The following is a 9055-nucleotide window of genomic DNA, read 5'->3' on the forward strand; positions in this document are numbered from 1 at the left end:
CAATCTGCAGGTATGTGTTGGGCCTCCAACCCAGAATTTGGTTGGAATGTTCAAACTGATAACACCACACACACTAAGAGTATGAAAAATTTAATTACTCACACAATGAATTTTTCTAGGGATAGCAGGGTAGATTTCCCAAGAAAGTCTGCAAATGGCTTGCAAGAGCAAGGACAAGAAATTGGCATGGAGTTTTTATGGCAGAGGCTTACGTGTTTTAAATTTTCTGCTAATGCCAAATGATGGAGCACCTGCACTTGCCCAGATGTGAGACACAAGGGGAAGAAGGAATGAGGTTCAAAAGCTATGAGCAGCTGCATCTGCCGCCCCTGGTGCTGATTGTGTGCTCATTCGGTATGAGGACCTGGTACCTCTTTTGTGAAATGGCTGCTGAGGCAACCCCGGTGCCCACAGTGACAGACAAAAAGACGAAAGAAAGAGTCAAGAGTGAGAATAATGATATCAATTTGAAGTGGCAGGGCAGGATGGTTTTGTGATGAGTGCAGTTTAAAATTAGGAGGCATACAGCACTTAATAAACTAATGAAAGCATACTGGGAATGGCAAGGTTTGTCAGTGAGACAGATTAGATTCAGATTTGATGGACAGTCAATCAATGAAAAATACACATCTGCAAAGTTGGAAATGGAGGATGAAGATACAATTGGTGTGTTCCAGCAACAGGTGAGAGGAGTCTACTAAAAATAGAAACCTGCTACTTTACCCCAGAACTATGTTCTTCTAGACCAAGAAGACATTCTCACTTAGAAAACCACAATTTGTTTTCACCATATCCTGACTGCTACAATATAGTTTCTCTATTCTTTCATTTCCCCCTTCCCCATTCCTTTATTGTACATAAAGTAACTGGTGTATATACACAAGCATATTGAATTTTTAAAAAGAACTAAATAGCCAATGGTATGTTTTGATCAACATCAAATAGAGGATAAGGAAAAATAATAGTTCTGTGAAAATACCCACTTTCTACATCAGTGGCATGCTCATTCAGCTCTTATCTTTATATTGCAATAAGTTATTTTGCTCTCTTTGTTTAACAAAAAAAGAACAAAAATTCTTGCATACCTTGTTTGATTGGAGAATTTTAATGTTTTTCATTTATCATTATTAAACCATGGGAATTTTATAACTTTTCTATATGTAGCTGTTACATGAGAGGCAATCTGTCTTTAAGTAGAGATAAATTACTGTAAAGTAAATGAATCCTAGATAGTTTTCCCTTCAAGTCAAGAAACTTGTTTAAATAAACTTCTTATTTGACTGTAAAAATGCTACAAGCAGTCAAACATCAAAAAATGGAATTAGACTCTTCATTACACTATCACATCTCTATACTGTTATTTCCTTTTCTTTCCTGATTTCACTGGTTAAACCTTCAGAACAGGATTGAATAGAAGATGGGACACTGGATATTTTTTCTATGTTCCTGACCTTAGAGTGAAACCATTCAATTTTGTACTATCAAGTGAAGTGCTAGCTGAAAGTTTTTGGTACATGGGCTTCACTGTATTGAGGAAGATTTTTTTCTGTTTTTGATCAGTATATTAGGTATGGATGTTGGATTTTGTCAAATACTTTTTCTTCATCTATTGAGATGATAACATTGTCTTTCTCTTTTAGTTTGTTAATATGGTGAATTATACTGGGCTTCAAATCTTACATTCTTGGGATAAACACACTTGGCATTATCAGTTTTATTACTATTGGATTCAATTTGCTATATTTTTATTAGGAACTTTTTGCACATATGTTCATGCGGGATATTGTTCTGTAGTTTTTTCAGGGTACTGTTTTTGTCTAGATAACTCAAAATCAGTTGGGAAGAATTTCTCTCTTTTCAATGTTCTAGGAGAGTTTGTATAGAATTGTTATTTCTTAAACTTAAAATAATTTTAAATGTTTAATAGAAAATAAAATTAAATAGAAATGTTAAATAAAATTTGCCAGTGAAGTCACCTGGGCCTGGTTGGGTTTTTTGTTTGTTTGTTTGAGGGGTTTTTTTTGGGAGGAAGATTTTTAATTGCAAATTCAATTTATTTTATAGACATAGGACTACTCAGGTTAACCATTTTTTTAGTAAAGTTTGACAGTTTGTGTCAAGAAGTCTTTCTAGTTCATCTAGTTGTTTAATGCATTGGATTAAGTTGCTATGATATATTTTGTTATCCTTTTAATATTTGTAGAATCAGTAGTGATGTCACCTAATTCTTGATATGGGTAGTATATCTCCCTTTCTTTCCTAATCAGTTAGTCTGGCTAGTTTTATCATTTTTATTAATCTCAAAGAACTAGCTTTTGATTCCATTTATTTTTCTTTATTTTCCTGTTTTCTATTTCACTTGATTTTTGCTCTGATCTTTAAGTTATCTTTGTTTCATTTGTGTAGTCTTCAATTTGATCTTTGTTTAGTTTCTTAAAGTAGAAGATGCAATCATTGGTTTGACAGCTACCTTCTTTGCTAATGTAGATATTTAGTTCTATAAATTTCCCCCTGAATATTGCTTCAGTGGTATCCTATAATTTTTTAAAAAATTTTATTAATTTATTTCAAGTACATTGGTTAGACATTTATATAGTTTATGAAATAATCCCCCTAATTGCTCTTTCTCTCCTCTGGCTCTCCACCTAGCCATTACATTAATGCTAACTGCATTCCCTATGCCATGCTCCCCATTCCCATGACCATCTATCACCTACTAATTTGTACTTCTTTAACCCTTTACTCCATTCTCCCAGTCCCCCGACTCCCTCCCCTTCTGGCTGTCACCAGATTGTCCTCTATATTTGTGAGACTGTTTTTAATTTGTTTGTTCTTTTTGTTCCTTAGATTCCGCAAGTAAGTGAAATCATATGGTATTTATCTTTCTCTGACTTATTTCACTCAGCATAACTTCTAGGTCCATGCATGTCACTGCAAATGGTAGAATTTCATTTTTAATGGCTGAGTAATATTCCATTGTATATATGAACCATAACTTCTTTATCCAGCCATCTATTAATGGGCATTTAGGTTGCTTATATATCTTGGCTATTGTAAATTGTGCTGCAATGAACATAGGGGTGCACAGATCTTTATGAATTATTGTTTTAATTTTCTTTGGATAAATACCCAGAAGTGCAATTGCTGGATCAAAGGGTATATCAATTTTTAATTTTTTGAGAAACCTCCAGACTGTTTTCCATAGTGGCTGTACCAATTCGAAGTCCCACCAGCAGTGTATGAGGGTTCCTTTTCCCCCATATCCTCTCCAACACTTGTTATTATTTGTCTTGTTGATGATAGCCATTCTAACAGGTGTGGGGTGATATCTCATTGTAGTTTTAATTTGCATTTCTCTGATAATTAGAGACCTTGAGCATCTTTTCATATGTTGATTAGCCATCCGTATTTCCTCTTTGGAGAAATGTCTGTCTTCTGCCCATTTTTTAATCAGATTTGTTGTTGTTGTTGTTGTTGAGTTGTATGAGTTTTTTCTATATTTTGGATATTGACCTCTTATCAGATGTATCATAAGCAAATATCTTCTGTTCAGTCAGTTGTCTTTTCATATAGCCTCTATTCAAATAGCCTCTGTTTTCTTTCTTTTCTTTTCAAATAGTCTTTTCAAATAGCCTCTATTTTCTTTCTTTTCTTTTCTTTCTTTTCTTTTCAAATAGTCTTTTCAAATAGTCTTTTCTTTCTTTTCTTTTCAAATAGTCTTTTCAAAGTCTTTTCAAGAGTCTTTTCAAATAGCCTCTATTTTCTTTCTTTTCTTTTTTTTTTAAATTTTTATTTTTTTAAAAATTTTCAAATAGTCTTTTCAAGAGTCTTTTCAAATAGCCTCTATTTTCTTTCTTTTCTTTTCTTTCTCTTCTTTTTTTTAAATTTTTATTTTTTTAAAAATTATTTTCTTTTCAAATAGTCTTTTCAAATAGTCTTTTCTTTCTTTTCTTTTCAAATAGTCTTTTCAAATAGTCTTTTCAAGAGTCTTTTCAAATAGCTTCTATTTTCTTTCTTTTCTTTTCTTTCTTTTCTTTTTTTTTTAAATTTTTATTTTTTTAGGCGAGGTAACCCTCGGTCAACCTCACAGACTGCAAGGACCTTTTCAGCTTACAATCCCTTATTTTTTTATTTTTTATACCTACAGCACCTGGTCTTTCTAGATGGTCTCCCATCCAAGTACTAACCAGGCCCGACCCTGCTTAGCTTCCAAGATCAGATGGTATCGGGCTTGTTCAGGGTAGCATCTTTTCATTTTCTTGATGGTTTCCTTTGCTGTACAAAAACTTTTTAGTTTGATATAGTCTCATTTGTTTATTTTTTAATTTGTTTCCCTTGCCCAAGGAGATATACCCGAAAAGAAATAACGGTTAGCAATATCAGAGAGATTACTGCCTATGTTTTCTTTTAGAAGGTTTATGGTTTCAGGTCTTACATTTAAGTCTTTAATCGATTTTGAGTCTATTCTTGTATAAGAAGGTGGTCCAGTCTCTTCCTTCCTTCCTTCCTTCCTTCCTTCCTTCCTTCCTTCCTTCCTTCCTTCCTTCCTTCCTTCCTTCCTTCCTTCCTTCCTTCTCTCTCTCTCTCTCTCTCTCTCTCTCTTTCTTTCTTTCTGTCTTTCTTTCTGTCTTTCTTTCTTCCTTCTTTTCTTTCTTTCTTTTTTTTTGCATGTTTGTGTCCAATTTTCCTAGCACCATTAATTGAAGGGACTGTCTTTACTCCAAGGTATATTCTTGCCTGCATTGTCATGTATTAAGTGAACGTATAGGTGTGAATTATTTTCTAGGTTCTCTCTTCTGTTCCATTGATAAGTGTATCTGTTTTTCTGCCAGTACCATGCTGTTTTGGTTACTGTAGACTTATAGTATAGTTTGATGTCAGGTAGTGTGATACTTCCAACTTTGTTCTTCTTTCTCAAGATTGCCATGGCTATTCGGGGTCTTTTATGGTTCCATTTAAATTTTTAGGATTATTCGTTCTAGCTCTCTGAAAAATGCCATTGGTGTTTTGATAGGGATTGCACTGAATCTATAGATTGCTTTGGGTGGTATGGTCATTTTAATGATGTTGATTCTTCCTGCCCATGAGCATGGCATATGCTTCCATTTATTTGTATCTACAATTTCTTTTTTCAATGACTTATAATTTTCTGAGAACATGTCTTTTACCTCCTTGGTTAAGTTGATTCCTAAGTATTTTGTTGTTTTTGATGCAATTGTAGATGGGATTGTTTTCTTAATTTTTCCTTCTGAAAGTTCATCATTGGTGTATAAAAATGCCACTGACTTCTGAATATTAATTTTGTATCCTGCTACTTTACTGAATTCATTGACCGGTTCTAATACTTTTTTGGTAGAATCTTTAGGGTTCTCTATATGATATGGTATCATGTCATCTGCAGATAACAAGAGTTTTACTTCTTCCTTTCCAATTCGGATACCTTTTATATCTTTCTTATCTTATTGCTCTGGCTATGACTTCCAATACAATGTTGAAGAGGATTGGTGAAAGTGGGCATCCTTGTCTTGTTCCTGATCTTAAGGAAAATACTTTTAGCCTTTTCCATTGAGTATGATGTTATCTGTAGGTTTGTCATATATGGTCTTTATTATGTTGAGGTATGTTCCCTCTATTCCCACTTTTCTGAGAGTTTTTATCATAAATAGATGCTGGATTTTGTCAAACGCTTTTTCTGCATCTATCAATATGATCATATGGTTTTTATCTTTCAATTTGAAACCAAACTGACGGGATGGGAGCAGGTTGTTCTGTCATTTTTTTCTAGATCTTTGAGTTGTATATCAAATCTGTGGCTGATTACTTCACACTTGTTTAACCTGCCTGTGAAGTTCATAACAATTTTCCCAGCTCTGCGATCATCAATGATTTCAAATTCGCCAATGTAACCATGCTTCATCATTACAGTCAGAAACTGGATGATGACTTTGGAGCACAGCCTAACAAGAATCTGGCATTTGCCTCTCTTTTCAGCATTGTTGATGTTCTTGAGTGCATTGGCCAGGCTGTTCATGAATACCATTACGGCAGCATGGAAAGATGGTGGAGTCATTTTAAAAATATTTAAGTGTAAATTTAGTGTCATTAATTACATTCACAATGTTGTGCAATCACTCCCACTACCTAATTCCAAAAATTTTCATCATCCCAAACAGAACTTTGTAACTACTAAGCCATAAATCCCAGTTCCTCCCTTCCCCAGCCCCTGGTTGCCTCTATTTTCTTTCTCTATGAATTTGCCTAATCCAAATGTTTATTACAAACAGAATAATATAATATTTGTCCTTTTGTTTATGACTTCACTTTGTATAATTTTTTCAAGTTTCATCCAAATTGTAACATGTATCAAAACTTTATTCCTTTTCCTGGCTGGATAATATTCAATCGTATGTATATACCGCTTTTTTTTTTTTTTTTTAAGTCCATTCATCTGTTGATGGATTCTTGAGTTGTTTCCACTTGTTGGCTGTTTTGAATAATACTGCAGCAAACATTAGAATACAAGTATCTATTCAAGTTCCTGCTTTCAGTTCCTTAGGCTATATACCTAGGAGTGTAATTGCTGGGTCATATGGTATTTCTGTGCTACGGTTTTTGAGGAATTGCCAAACTGTTTTCCATAGCAGCTGCACCATTTCATATTCTCATTGTCATTGTACCAGGATTCTAAGTTCTGCACATCTATGCCAACACTTATTTTCAATTTTTTAAATACCCATCCTAGTAGGCTTTAAATGGTTTGTTATAGTTTTACTTACATTTCCCTAATTATTAATGATGTTGAGCATCTTTTTTTATGTGTTTATTAGCCATTTCCATATCTTTGGAGAAATATATATTCACTTCCTTTGCTTATTTTCAATGGGTTGTTTTTCTTTGTTGTTGAGCTATAGTTCTTTATATATTCTGGTTATTAAACCCTTATTAGGTATATGATTTAAACTATTTTCACCCATCCTGTAGGTTTTTTCACTTTCTTGATAATGTTATTTGATGCACACATTTTTTAATTTAGATGAAGTCCAATTTATTTTTTCTGTGGTTGCTTATGCTTTTGGTGTCATATTTAATAATACATTGCCAAATCCAAGGTCATTCCAGCTTTCTTTACACAGCTTTAGCATGGTGTGTCTTTTTTCATCCTTGTACTTTTAGTCTATTGGTATAGGTATATTTAAGGCGAATTTCTCCTACGTAGCCTATAGTTTAGTTGTGCTTTTTAAAAAATCTACTCTCATACTCAGTGCCTCTTAATTGGGATGTTTAGACCACTTATATTTAATCTGATTATTGATATAAACTTTCCATCCTGCAATTTCTTTCTCATCTGTTATTTTTTTTCCTTCTCTGATTTCTTTTGGATTAACTGAGTATTTTTATGATTCCATTTTATCTCCCTTGTTGGATTATTAACTATAACTGTTAGTTTAGTGGTTGCTTTAGGGTTGCTTTAGTGCTTGCTTATCACAGTGTTCATTGCTGTATTACTTCATGTAGAATATAGTAAGCTTACACGTTTCTTTCCATCTACTCCTCTTCTTCTGGCCCTTGTGCCATTGTTGTCATACAATTTGTTTATCTACTTACCTGCCTATATCCCTGAACTACATTGTTTTTTGTTTTTATTTTTGTAATTTATATTTTGGTGAGATTTAAATAAAAGTCTTATGTGTTTACCCTGTAGTTACCATCCTTGGTGCTCTTCTTTTCCTTGCATGGATCCAGATTTCTATTTGTTATTCAATTACACATAAATTACGCCTCTTGAGGCTGCACTTTCACTCGCTAATATTGTTTGTAAATTTTAAAAATTTATCTGAGTCTATCCCAGCACCTCGAAGAGCATCTGGCACACAGTAGGTGCTTTTTAATCGGACATCATAGGGAAGAATTCCACACAAACTCATAGGTATTATTCTAATCCTCATGTATTCTAATCCTCATGAGCTGTCACACAAACTGCTATCATATCACACTCATACTCTACTCTCTCTGTCTGTCCTTTTCTATTATAGCACATTCTCAGAGTTAACATTACAAATGTTGCACACACACTCATACGTGGTCACAGAAATGTAACATGCCCACCCCAACACAGTTTTACATAGTTAATCTCATTAAAACCCACGATGACAGAATCAAAGAGTTATGTACGAACTCACAAAATCACAATCTGGTGACAGAAACTTATAGGGAGAAGATTTTTTTAAAAAACTTAAAATATAAACACAGTTGTTCTAAGGGGGTATAGAGTCACATTAAGGAGCCATGGAGTGCCAGGGTGGAGGTGTGATCAGGTACAGCCTCTGGAGATGTGGCATTTGTATGTGAACGTAGGGAGGGAGTAAGGGAACTTTGAAGATTATCTGACAGAAGAGCCATTTCCGGAAGAGGGGACACATTCACACTCACCACCACCACCAAATGACAAATACAAGAACCATATGCAAACGGGACGCTCTCTACCATGACCCCGTCCCTCCCACCTGAAAGTTAAGCCATTTGGGGAGAAAGAACGCCCTGGAGTCGGGATTGGGAAGAAGTATAACGCGTTTGCGCACGCTAATCCCTGCTCTCCCGGTCCACCTTTTTTTTCGGGTACTCTTAAGCAATTCGAGGAACTAGCCTTTCACCCACTTTGTGTGGACGCGCGCACTAGCGTCAGCCCACACACAGACCCCTGCTCCTGCGGCTAAACTGCCGCTCTAAATTCTTCAGCCCAATTGTTAAAGGATGTGGACTTGAGCGCTTGTGCCTGCGCGCTCCCATCCCAGACCATCTAGTGTTACGCTTGGTTCAGTCTCTGTGGCGGACCCAGGCTCGGAGTTGGGAGAAAACGAGACTTCTGGTCTCCTTCTGGAAGGTCAGGGAGAGGCCAACGTGGCAGGAGGACCCGGCAAAAGGCGAGGAGTGACGTTACTAACCCTCTAGCCCTTGCGCAGTTGGACCTGCAGCACCGCGGTTGTTTTCTCTTCTGGACTACATTTCCCAGTAGACCCCGCGAGCACTGGGCGGGCGGCCCCTTTGTGTCCTCCGG

At 35.5% G+C, this 9055-nt stretch overlaps 1 pseudogene; it reads left to right on the plus strand.

The window, feature by feature from the left end:
• Positions 1 to 242: 242 nt before the first annotated feature.
• LOC105304099 lies at positions 243 to 701 on the plus strand (annotated as a pseudogene).
• Positions 702 to 9055: the final 8354 nt, after the last annotated feature.

The sequence above is a fragment of the Pteropus vampyrus genome, unplaced genomic scaffold (assembly GCF_000151845.1).
Source record: "Pteropus vampyrus isolate Shadow unplaced genomic scaffold, Pvam_2.0 Scaffold328, whole genome shotgun sequence".
Classification (NCBI taxonomy): Eukaryota; Metazoa; Chordata; class Mammalia; order Chiroptera; family Pteropodidae; genus Pteropus; species Pteropus vampyrus.